The sequence below is a fragment of the Scyliorhinus canicula genome, chromosome 4 (assembly GCF_902713615.1).
Source record: "Scyliorhinus canicula chromosome 4, sScyCan1.1, whole genome shotgun sequence".
Taxonomy (NCBI): domain Eukaryota; kingdom Metazoa; phylum Chordata; class Chondrichthyes; order Carcharhiniformes; family Scyliorhinidae; genus Scyliorhinus; species Scyliorhinus canicula.
In genome coordinates this window covers 17,652,230-17,665,300 of record NC_052149.1, presented here as the reverse complement: position 1 = coordinate 17,665,300, position 13,071 = coordinate 17,652,230, and the positions used below count along the sequence as shown (strand labels likewise).

At 45.8% G+C, this 13,071-nt stretch overlaps 1 protein-coding gene across 3 annotated transcripts in view; it reads right to left on the bottom strand.

Moving 5' to 3' along the window:
* The window catches only part of zgc:153916 (serine/threonine-protein kinase N2), a 138,654-nt gene that overhangs the window by 60,218 nt on the left and 65,365 nt on the right, over positions 1-13,071 (bottom strand). The window lies entirely within an intron of this gene.

The following is a 13,071-nucleotide window of genomic DNA, read 5'->3' as shown; positions in this document are numbered from 1 at the left end:
GTCTTGTGCTGGGCATCAAAATGTTAACAGTTTAGTGAAAAGATTTTCAACATTTTGCAGATATTAAACCATGTGATGGGGAGTTCAATGATCCTTATTGGGCCTGCCTACTTCAGTCCAGATTGCTTCCGAAACAGAGTCCGTCGATCAAATCAACAACGATGCACTGGACATGTGCCATTAGGGTTTTGATTGAGAATAGTCAAACACATTCAAGTACAACCTTCAGAGAGCACACAAACACCAAAAACATACATGGCCATCTCCAAGTACCATAATCATTTGCTTCCAATTCACAAAATTAGTTAATGGATAGAAATAGCAACTAATAAAGAAGCAAAGCTCCTGTTCAATGACTGAAATATACCCTGAAGCTCAAAACTTGGCATAGGAAATGGTAAGATAATGAAATACTAGCAAAAATCTATAATATTGGCATGACATCTTTTGAGACATCTCAAACAATCAATAGTAATCTTGAAACTGCTTTCTGTAAGGGTCCATCTTGCTGATTCCCTCATTTCCCCTTTCTTTATTTTTGATCCGTGGATGCTTAATGGACATGTATCTTTAATTCAAGCAGTAGAGAGGAGGAATTCAATTCAGGGGCTGCTTTAGCTCACTCGGCTAAATCGCTGGCTTTTAAAGCAGACCAAGCAGGCCAGCAGCACAGTTCGATTCCCGAACCAGCCTCCCCGGCCAGGCGCCGGAATGTGGCGACTAGGGGCTTTTCACAGTAACTTCATTGAAGTCTACTCGTGACAATAAGCGATTTTCATATGGGGCCTCACGGTAGCATGGTGGTTAGCATCAATGCTTCACAGCTCCAGGGTCCCAGGTTCGATTCCCGGCTGGGTCACTGTCTGTGTGGAGTCTGCACGTCCTCCCCGTGTGTGCGTGGGTTTCCTCCGGGTGCTCCGGTTTCCTCCCACAGTCCAAAGATGTGCGGGTTAGGTGGATTGGCCATGCTAAATTGCCCGTAGTGTAAGGTTAATGGGGGGATTGTTGGGTTACGGGTATACGGGTTACGTGGGTTTAAGTAGGGTGATCATTGCTCGGCACAACATCGAGGGCCGAAGGGCCTGTTCTGTGCTGTACTGTTCTATGTTCAAGTTGTTGCAACATATGGTGCTGCTAACTTTGGGCAGCAAGACCCAGACTTCTCGGCACCCAAGGGATGGGGTAGGGCTTGGTTCGATTGACTGGCTGGTGGACAATGAATTGGCCAAAAGGCTGTATTCTGCCTGGTAAACAGATGGTGATTGGATCCTGCCCGAATGGGGTAATGTCCAGATACCAAAGAGAAGAAGAGTTGAGACCTGGACACACAGAGAAAAGGCTCTCCCCTCTCTTGTGTTTTCTCCAGAAATGTTGGGAATTGCTGTATTTCTGAAACTGCAGAGACCTGAATGAATCCATAGTGAAACTATTACAGGCTGCAAACAAAGTCTTGGATCTGAAAGCTTGAAGGAAAGTCTGCTTACAGACAACCAACTGAAACAACAACTCTTTTCTTTTTACAAACCTAGTGACTGTAATTGTTGGGCAGCCAAGACTTCAGGTATTTTTCTAAGAATTATTGGTTAATTCAATTGTGCTTTGACTCCAGGTCAGGTGGGGCTGGCATTGACTGTGCACTGGCCCAAGGGGTTGTAAAGTTATTTGTGGGCTCGTTCAGGATTGTTGGAACAGTAGACGGCAAAGTCTGGGTTACAGTAAACTTTAAAAAGAGACACCAAGTTTGCAGCAATATAACAGGATGGCTCTGGAGGCTGCAACGATTTTGCTTCAGGCAGGCGATTTGTCATTGGTTTATTTAATAGGGCTTTGAAAAGACAAGCCAGTCGAATTGGCTGAAGTACCAGTACCAACTAAAAGCAAGGAAGACAGAGATAACTGAGTGATTGCTCAACATTTCAATTTTAAAAAGATGCCAGAAACACAGCGTGGGTTATGTTAACCATCAGCAGAAGTAGCTAAAGTCCAGTTACAAATGAAACAATTAGAGATGCAGCAAAAAGGAAAATAAATGGGAGATGGAAATGAGGTTAGAAAGAGAGAGAGAGAGAGAGAGAGAGTGAGAGACTGGAAATTAGAAGAGAGCTTAATCCGAGAATGGAACCCAGTGGTAATATATTTAAATTTATACAGACCCTCCCAAAATTCAAAGAGAAGGATATACAAATCTTTTTTAGAGCTTTTGAGAAAATAACAAATATGAATTGATTCCCCAAGCATATAGGCAATTTTGGAATCTAAGTGGACAGCTAGGACAGACGTATGCCGACTTCGAAAGAGTTTAAACAGAACAATTTCGATAAATGGGTACGAGCATTGGAAGGTGGAACTATGAGGCTCTGAGAGAGATGGTTCTCTTAGAGGAATTTAAGAATTCCCTCCCTTCTATGATAAGAACCCATGTCGAAGATGAAAGGATGGCGATTGCTAGACAGGCAGCAATTATGGTCGGCGATTAAGTTAAATCTTTGTTCCATCACCCCCAGAATTTTGAAATGGATAGGAAGTGGGGGAGTGAAAGGAAGGAAGGTAACCCAAGGTAAATGGATAGCAGGAATGCTCCCAGATCTCCTCTTCATATCAGGAAGGAACTGAGGGTGAAGGTGAGCCTCGAAAGCCGAGGTGTTTCCATTATAATAAGGTGGGACACGTTTGTTCAGCATGTTGGAAGTTGCAAGGAAGAACCATGGGATCCGTTAGCGTTCATGAGGAGGATTCTGAAAAGGGAACAGAAGTGGAAAATACCAGAGGGCAGACTGTAGCTTTAACTGGATTTAGGAGATCTGAGGTAAACCCTGCTGTGGGGGCTGGTGTAATGAATGACAGAGGAGAGATATGCAGGGCTTTTGTCTAAGGGGAAGATCACCCCATTTTCCTCAGCTTATGTAACCTAACCCACAACTACCTTAAGGGACACAGGCACTACTCAAACTCTCTTACTGGAGAAGGATTTGGTTTCCCCTCCAGAGCGTTCAACGAAAGCTAAGGTATTAGTGAATGGGATAGGTGGAAATTATTTCAGTTCCATTGTATAAATTGTAATTGAAGTGTGATTTAGTGTCAGGTCCAATAGTTGCCGGGTTGGTTAAGAAATACCCGGTGAATGTAGTAATCATACTTTTGGGGCATGATTAGGCAGGAGCTAAGGTTGTAACTTCACCCATGATTACAGAGACTCCGAGGGAAGTACTGTGGATAGCACAAGATGCCAATGGCATGTGGGAATTAGGAAAACTCATTGGACATTAAATAACTCAAAGAAAGAAATGTTGAAAGACATTAATCACATATCAAATGACAATGGTAATGAATCTGATTCTGCTGATACTGATGAAATTATCACAAGAGAATGATTTCTCAGACTTTGTCAAAGATAAAAATCTAGTAGAGAATCAGATTCAGAGAACTCCCAAGATTGAAGGCGATCCTGAAGAGGGGTGAGAATCTAATAGTAATAACAAGAGATGAAGAAATCAGACGAGAGTTACGAATCCAATTTGGATTCTGATTACGAAGAAATAATAAACAACTGCTACGCAATATTCCTGTCACTAACTGATCTTGAACAGATGGCACATAATTCTTCCAAAGCTAGGAAATGAGACAGCAAATCGGAAGAAGAAAGCAAATTGAACTTTCCCGAAATTGAGCCAACAAATATCACCCCCCCCCCCCCTTCCTCCAATTTGTTCTGGTGAGACAGCATGGTGGAAGTAATGGTATCACCTGCTTCACTCGTTGGAATACTCAAGAGATCTGGAATGCTCACTGATCCTAATCCTGCCACATCCTTGACTTTAGCATTCTTCTTGCGCCTGTGAAGAAGTCTTTATCCTGAGGACTGCTTTACATTTCTGCATCCCGGTTATTATCCTGGACTTTGCTCCAAGTTGATCATGTTGTTGTCTGCTTGATCTTGTCAATTGTTTCCACTTACACGGAAATAAATAATGTTGGTGTGATGGCCCGTACTGCTGAGTATCCTGATTTAACAAGTGTATTTCATGTTCAGTCTAATGTTGAATACAGGACTTGTGCAGAGTCTTTATCCTAAATGTATTTAGGCCCTATACTGTCTGACAATCCTTGTGGTGGAGGAAGGGGGGGTGCTTTTTGTTGTCTCCCCCGTCTCTCTCAGAAGGAAGATGAAATTAAATGAAAATGAATGAAAATGAAAATCTCTTATTGTCACAAGTAGGCTTCAATGAAGTTACTGTGAAAAGCCCCTAGTCGCCACATTCCGGCACCTGTCCGGGAAGGCTGGTACGGGAGCAAAGCCAGAGCAGGGTGAGGGGTGGATGGTTGGAGTTGGTAGGGTTAGTTTGTCCTGGCTGTGATCGAGGAAGGTCCCCTCGGTTTGTGATTTTTTTTTCTTACTTTTTTTCTTTTTAATTAGATCAGAGCATCTGTATTTTTTTCTCTTAGGTAGCCCGACCCCTTTTTCCTGAGTGGTCCTGGTTGTCGGGGTGGGTTCTCAGGTGCAGAGGATAGGTGGGCTGGCCCATGCTTCCAGCCCCCCCGATGGCCTCCTTTTCTCTGGCATTGGGTTCCCCCCTTTCAGCTTGGATTGGATTATACCCTTCTTAACCTTCGGCTTTTTGCATGGTGGGTATCCCTTGGCCCCTGGTGTTCTCGGCATTTAATTCCTCTTATTTTTCTTTGAAGCTATGGGCATGATGCAACTCTGTGCTGTTGACTGTATCCCGCTTTGGTGCAGAGAGATCTCATGTCCATGGAAGGAAAATGTTGGGGATATAGTCCCCTACTTATCCGGTCTTACTTGTTCCTATGTTTGCAATGACTTCTGTAATGTGCTGTACCTGTTCTGCATTGATACCTATGGCTTTTCTTTCTCCCTTTCACACTTACCCACATTAAAGTCAACCTGTCACAGTTTTGCACATCTGCCCCCACTGTTTTTGTCACATCCTGTACTCATCTGCACAACTTACTGTGCCTTCTAATTTAATGTAATCTGCATACTTGGATAACATATCTATTCTTTTTTTTTTAAATATAATTTTTATTGGAATTTTTTACAGAAAATATAAAACATAACGACAAACAATGAAATGCAACAAAATAACCCATAATAACCGTACCACCCCCAGACCGTATCGACGCATGTATCCCATCCCCCACCCCCCCAACCCCAATGAACAACAAAAGAACTTCAAAATAAATTTAAATTAAATAAACAAACATAGTCATCGTCCGCCCCCACCCCCCCGGGTTGCTGCTGCTACTGTCCCCGTACCCTATCGTTGAGCCAGAAAGTCGAGAAAAGGTTGCCACCGCCTAAAGAACCCTTGTACCGACCCTCTCAGGGCGAATTTGACCTTCTCTAGCTTAATGAAACCCGCCATGTCATTGATCCAGGTCTCCACGCTTGGGGGCCTCGCATCCTTCCATTGTAGCAAGATCCTTCGCCGGGCTACTAGGGACGCAAAGGCCAGCACACCGGCCTCTTTCGCCTCCTGCACTCCCGGCTCCACCCCAACCCCAAAAATCGCGAGTCCCCATCCTGGCATGACCCTGGATCCCACCACCCTCGACACTGTCCTCGCCACCCCCTTCCAGAACTCCTCCAGCGCCGGGCATGCCCAGAACATATGGGCATGGTTCGCTGGACTCCCCGAGCACCTGACACGCCTGCCTTCACCCCCAAAGAAACTACTCATCCTTGTCCCAGTCATGTGGGCCCGGTGCAGCACCTTGAATTGGATGAGGCTAAGCCGCGCACACGAGGAGGAAGAATTAACCCTCTCCAGGGCATCAGCCCATGTCCCGTCTTCGATCTGTTCCCCCCAGTTCCCCCTCCCACTTAGCTTTCAGCTCCTCTACTGACGCCTCCTCCGCCTCCTGCATAACCATGTAGATATCAGATATCTTCCCCTCTCCGACCCAGACCCCCGAGAGCACCCTGTCGCTCACCCCCCTCGCGGGAAGCGAAGGGAATCCCTCCACCTGCCGCCTAGCAAATGCCTTTACCTGCAGATACCTGAACATGTTCCCCGGGGGGAGCCCAAATTTCTCCTCCAACTCCCCCAGGCTCGCAAACCTCCCATCAATAAACAGGTCCCTCAGCTGTCTGATGCCCGCTCTGTACCAACCCTGAAATCCCCCATCAATGTTCCCGGGGACGAACCTATGGTTCCCCCTTAACGGAGCCTCCATCGAGCCCCCTACTTCTCCCCTATGTCGCCTCCACTGCCCCCAAATCTTGAGTAGCCGCCACCACCGGACTCGTGGTATACCTCGTAGGAGGGAGCGGCCACGGCGCCGTTACCAGGGCCCCCAGGCTTGTATCTCCACAGGACGCCCTCTCCATCCGTTTCCATGCTGCCCCCTCCCCCTCCATTACCCACTTGCGCACCATCGACACATTGGCCGCCCAATAATATCCCGAGAGATTGGGTAACGCCAGCCCCCCCCCCCCCCCCCCCCCCCCCCCCCCCCATCTCTACCCCGCTCCAAGACGACCCTCTTCACCCTCGGGGTCCCATGCGCCCAAACAAAGCTCATGATGCTGCTCGTAACCCTTCTAAAAAAGGCCCTAGGGATAAAGATGGGCAAACACTGAAAAAGGAACAAGAACCTCGGGAGAACCGTCATTTTGACGGACTGCACTCTACCCGCCAACGATAGCGGCACCATGTCCCACCTTTTAAATTCCTCTTCCATCTGCTCCACCAGCCTGGTAAAATTAAGCTTATGGACAGTCTCCCAACTCCTGGCCACCTGCACCCCCAGGTATCTGAAACTCTTCACTGCCCTCTTAAATGGGAGTCTCCCAATTCCCTCCTCCTGATCACCCGGGTGTACTACAAATACCTCACTCTTGCCTAAATTTAACTTATAGCCCGAGAAGCCCCAAATTCCGCTAACAGCTCCATCACCCCCGGCATTCCCCCTTCTGGATCCGTCACATACAACAGCAGGTCGTCCGCATACAGCGATACACGATGTTCCTCCCCAGCCCGCACCAGACCCCTCCATCTCCCTGACTCCCTCAACACCATAGCCAAAGGTTCAATCGCCAGTGCAAAGAGCAAGGGGGACAGGGGGCACCCCTGCCTGGTCCCACGGTAGAGCCTAAAGTACTCCGATCTCCTTCAATTTGTAACTACACTCGCCATCGGAGCCGCGTAGAGCAGCCTCACCCATTTGATGAATCCCTCCCCGAATCCAAACCGCTCCAGCACCTCCCACAGGTACCCCCACTCAACTCTATCAAACGCTTTCTCCGCATCCAGCGCCACCACTATCTCCGCCTCCCCCTCCACTGCCGGCATCATAATAACATTTAGCAGTCTCCGCACATTCGTGTTGAGCTGTCGTCCCTTGACAAATCCTGTCTGATCCTCGTGTATCACCCCGGCACACAGTCCTCTATCCTGGTGGCCAGGATCTTCGCCAGCAACTTAGCGTCAACATTGAGGAGCGAGATAGGCCTGTATGATCCACACTGCAAGGGGTCCTTATCCCGCTTTAGGATCAGAGAGATCAGTGCCCGCGACATCGTCGGGGGGCAAAGCCCCCCCCTCCCATGCCTCATTGAAAGCTCGCACCAACAGGGGGCCCACCAGATCCGCATACTTTTTATAAAATTCCACCGGGAACCCATCCGGCCCCGGCGCCTTACCGGACTGCATTTGTCCAATCCCCCCGACTAGCTCCTCCAACTCTATCGGCGCCCCAGCCCCTCTACCAGCTCCTCTTGAACCCTTGGGAACCATAGCCTGTTCATGAAGCTCTCCATCCCCCCTCTCCCCATCGGAGGTTCTGACCGGTACAGTTCCTCGTAGAAGTCCCTAAAGACCCCATTTACTTCTGTCCCCTTCTGCACTACATTCCCACCCCTATCCGTCACTCCACCAATTTAACACATCTATTCTTTGACCCAAGTCATTAATGTATATGGTGAATATCTGAGGTCGTAGCACAGGTCTTGGGGAACACCATTCATCATATGTTGCCAAACCAAGACGGTTCTTATTGGGCAACAAGTTAGACATTTCCTTATAGACAACTACAGTCTCACCCACAATCCACTTTACCACTTCCTTTCTATCATTTTTGAAAATGTTCACCAATAGCTTTAATCTGCCTTGTATGTTTTTTTTCCATATTTCTCCCTTTGAACACTAGTTTGTAGTACTTTCTGGTTGTTTTTATAGTTCTCAATCAATTAGATATCCACTTTGCCTTGCATTTCGTCAAGTACTTAATTTAACTTGATACAATCCATTTTGCACTTTGCACTTTTTTTTATTTTTTAGAAGTATGAATTGGCTTTCTTTTGTATTAAATATTTATTTTGATGCATCCATTCGTATTTTACCCACTAAGAGATAAATCCAATTAAATAACCTTGGTTTGAGATTTTCCCTTTCAAATCTAATACCAACTTCAATGTTATAGTCGATAATAGTAAAAATGGTTCCTTGCCAGATTGCTTAAACTTCTGGTTCATTACTCATCATGTCTATTACGACTGGTTTCCTTTTTGCATGCAAAACATTGTCCTCGAAAATTATCCAAATTGAAACAATACATTGCCTTTACTATTGAATTTTAGTCGGAGAGAAATTTAAATATCTCATTATAACCACTGCTTTTACATTTCCTTAACTTAAACTTTACATAAACTTACCATTACATGTTGCAGGTTACAGAGGGACATAGATAAGCTGCAGAGCTGGGCTGAGATGTGGCAAATGGAGTTTAATGTGGAGAAGTGGGAGGTGATTCACTTTGGAAAGAATAACAGAAATACGGAATATTTGGCTAATGGTAAAATTCTTGGTAGTGTGGATGAGCAGAGGGATCTCGGTGTCCATGTACATAGATCCCTGAAAGTTGCCACCCAGGTTGATAGGGTTGTGAAGAAGGCCTATGGTGTGTTGGCCTTTATTGGTAGAGGGATTGAGTTCCGGAGCCATGAGGTCATGTTACAGTTGTACAAAACTCTAGTACGGCCGCATTTGGAGTATTGCGTACAGTTCTGGTCGCCTCATTATAGGAAGGACGTGGAAGCTTTGGAACGGGTGCAGAGGAGATTTACCAGGATGTTGCCTGGTATGGAGGGAAAATCTTATGAGGAAAGGCTGATGGACTTGAGGTTGTTTTCGTTAGAGAGAAGGTTAAGAGGTGACTTAATAGAGGCATACAAAATGATCAGAGGGTTAGATAGGGTGGACAGCGAGAGCCTTCTCCCGCGGATGGAGGTGGCTAGCACGAGGGGACATAGCCTTAAATTGAGGGGTAATAGATATAGGACAGAGGTCAGAGGTGGGTTTTTTACGCAAAGAGTGGTGAGGCCGTGGAATGCCCTACCTGCAACAGTAGTGAACACGCCAACATTGAGGGCATTAAAAAATTTATTGGATAAGCATATGGATGATAAGGGCATAGTGTAGGTTAGATGGCTTTTAGATTTTTTCCATGTCGGTGCAACATCGAGGGCCGAAGGGCCTGTACTGCGCTGTAGCGTTCTATGTTCTATGTACATAAATCAGGTGGCCACAGTGGTAACACCAGAGAGAGAGGCCATTTGGGATGTGTATTCACATAGCCTGGCGAGTTTATTTAGCTCAAGTACTCATCCAATTTCCTTACATCTCTGCTTCTACCACCCTTCCAGTTTTTCAGGTCCCACTCAGTGTAAAATAATTCCTCACATTTCTTCTGTACCACTTACTCAAAATCTCAAATCTGTGTCCCCTAGTCCTTGTACCATTAGTTAATGGGAATTTTTTTTCCTGGTCTACCTTTTCTAACCCGGTCATAATCCTGCACACCTCTAATAGGTCTCCTTCGAATCTCCTTTGCCTCAAGAAAAATAACCTCAGCATTTCCGACCTAACCTTGGAGCTAGTGTGGTGGCCAGAACTGGATGCAATATTATTTTGAAACAGAAGGTTTGGCACATCACTGTTTTGGTATTCTCATACTTCTCTCATATACTTTGCTAACTGCTTTCCCAATATATCCTGCCACCTTCAAAGATCTGTGCACATGAACCCTTAGGTCTTTCTGCCGCTGATTCTTTAGAATAGTGAAATGCATGCAGACAACTCCAAAAAGAGTTTTACATCTTTCACGTTGTTGCAGAGTTCTAGTGCTTCTGCAGCTTGCCGAAATCCTGTTTCTGCAATGGTATTATCACTGGACTAGTAATCCAGAGACCCAGGATATTGCTCCGGGGACCTGGTTCGAATCCCACCAGGGCAGATGGTGAAATTTGAGTTCAATTGGGCTGCATGGTAGCCCAGTGGTTAGCACTGTTGCTTCACAGCTCAAGAGTCCCAGGTTCAATTCCCTGCTGGGTCACTGTGTGCGGAGTCTGCACATTCTCCCAGTGTCTGCGTGGGTTTCCTCCGGGTGCTCCGGTTTCCTCCCACAGTCCAAAGATGTGCAGGTTAGGTGGGTTGGCCATGCTAGATTGCCCCTTAATGTTCAAAAAGATTAGGTGGGGTAGCTGGATTACAGGGATAGGGTGGAGATGTGGGCTTGGGTGGGGTCCTCTTTCCAAGGGCCGGTGCCGATTCAAAGGAGTGGCCTCCTTCTGCACTATAAATTCTAGGATTCTATGAACTGTGTCTTTCATAAACAGTGCTACTGCACCCTCCATCCACTTCATCTTCCCTGCCCTTTCAAAAGGACCTACAACCCTGAACATTATGCTCTCTAAGCCAAATGTGTTTTTCCCCTTCCAACCGATTAAATCTTTCCCCACTCCTCTTTTTACTTCTTTCATAAGGAAATGGGAGCCTTTCCAGTTTAGGCCAAGCTATTCCATCCATATTTCTCTAGCCACAACAGTGTATGGCACTGGAAATAACAAACAAATTCAACTATCATGGTGGTTCTGCCTCTTATCTAGAATTTCATGCAGCACACCATCATTCTAGACTCTGATCATAACGTACTGATTTAATGCATTTTAGCCTATAAACATCCTTTTAAGTTATCTGCAGATACAATGAATGGTAACTTAAAAGGGTCTCAGGGTATGGCAGAGCTACCAAAGGAGTACTTAGCATCAGGGTGTGAGCTCTTGCAGATGATAAGCACGGACAGGTTTAAGCAATGTTGTTAACATAAAATTACTACTGAATAAACAAAACACATCTAAGAGTTTTAAACTGGAACGGAGCAACAGCTGTAACCTATAGCCTGCAATCCCCGTGTCATGTGAAAATTCAAAGACAATTCAGGCGCTCCAGGGCCCACATTTTCAGGAAATACCTCCAGCAGCTCATTTCTGACCTTGAGGCAACACTGGACTGACTGAATGTTTCCTGGATTACAAGATTCAGGAGGCAGTCAGCAAGATAGATAGAAATGCAAACGTGTGGCCACCAAATGGGCAGCCACCCAGAAGGAGGAGGCAGATAGTGCAGGAATAGTCCAGGATTGTGACACTCTCAAAATTGATAGTCAACACGGAATAAAGACGAGGACGATGACATCTCAAAGAGTGCTATCCTAATCCTGGCAAATGGTGTAGAAACAAGGTATAGTAGAAATGCAGTAATAATTCAGGATTCTCTCGCCTGGTTTTGAGGGTGGTGGGTGAGATGAGATGGTCAGACGGGCAGCTTGCTGTTGCTGATGTCAACCTGAGACTCGTATGGTATGTTGCCTTCTTACGGTTTGGTGCCAGAGAAAAAGTAATCACCAAGGATGCAGACAAGTGACAAAGCATGGTCCAAGCCAGCACTGACGACAAAGGGAGGAAGATGGTTGATGTCTGACAGTCAAATTCTAAGAAGCTAGGCAGGAAATTAAAAAGCAGGGCCTCAAAACGTTGTAATCCCTGGATTTCTTCCAGAACCACATGCGACTGAGCAAAAATGGCATGGCGCAAGAGGGGGGGCTTATTTGCCTAGGCACTGGGACAGAAGAGCCCTGTTCGAGATGGGACTGGTTACACAGGAACAGAGCTGGAACTATATTATAAAAAATACAAAGTCAGGTTAGGAATGCATGATGTGATCACCAAGGTTAGTGAGTTACAAGTACAAATAGCCACATGGGAATATGATGTAATAGCAAAAACCTCAACATGGCACAAAGAAAAAGAGGAACAGTTAATGCTTAATATTCTTGGGCACAATGTATTCAAGAATACGCAAAAAAAGGTGAGGTAGCTGTTTTGATGAAGGAAAACATTCTTTTATAGCAGCTGTCCTCAAGGGATCAAAACAGAATCTATTTGGGGTTGGAGGCGCGAAACAATAATAATAATAATAATAGCTTGTCACAAGTAGGCTTCAATGAAGTTACTGTGAAAAGCCCCTAGTCGCCATATTCCAGCGACTGTTCAGGGAGGCTGGTACGGGAATTGAACCCGCGCTGCTGCTTTGTTCTGCATTACAAGCCAGCTATTTAGCCCAGTGTGCTAAACCAGCCCCGATAATGGAACAATGATGCTTTTTGGTGTTTTTTCTTTAAATATATGGGCCGCTAAATGAGAGGAGTTAGAGGAGATGTACAAAGAAATTTCTGAAATGTGCAAGAATCACAATAGTAACAACAGAACATTTTAGCACAGTGGGCTAAACAGCTGGCTTGTAATGCAAAACAAGGCCAGCAGCGCGGGTTCAATTCCCGTACCTGCCTCCCCAAATAGCCGCCGGAATGTGGTGACTATGGGCTTTTCACAGTAACTTCATTGAAGCCTATTTGGGGTAATTATATTATAATAATAATCGCTTATTGCCACAACATTGAATTGGGCAGTGAAAAAAAAAGCAAAATAGACGCTGGAGATCAGAAATAAAGACATAAAATGCTGGGAAACAGCATGTCTGGCAGCACCTGCAGAGGAAGAAACACTTCAAAGTCCAAATAACTGAAGAATAATATGGATTCAAACATTGGGGCTGGATTCTCCGCCAGCGGGATGCTCCATTTTGCTAGCAGCCCGGGGGGTTTCCCAATGGCGTGGGCTGCTCCACAATGGGAAACCTCATTGACCAGCCGACGAATGGGTGCATCTGGCACAGCGGGATGGAGAATTATCTCTGCAACACATTATCTCTG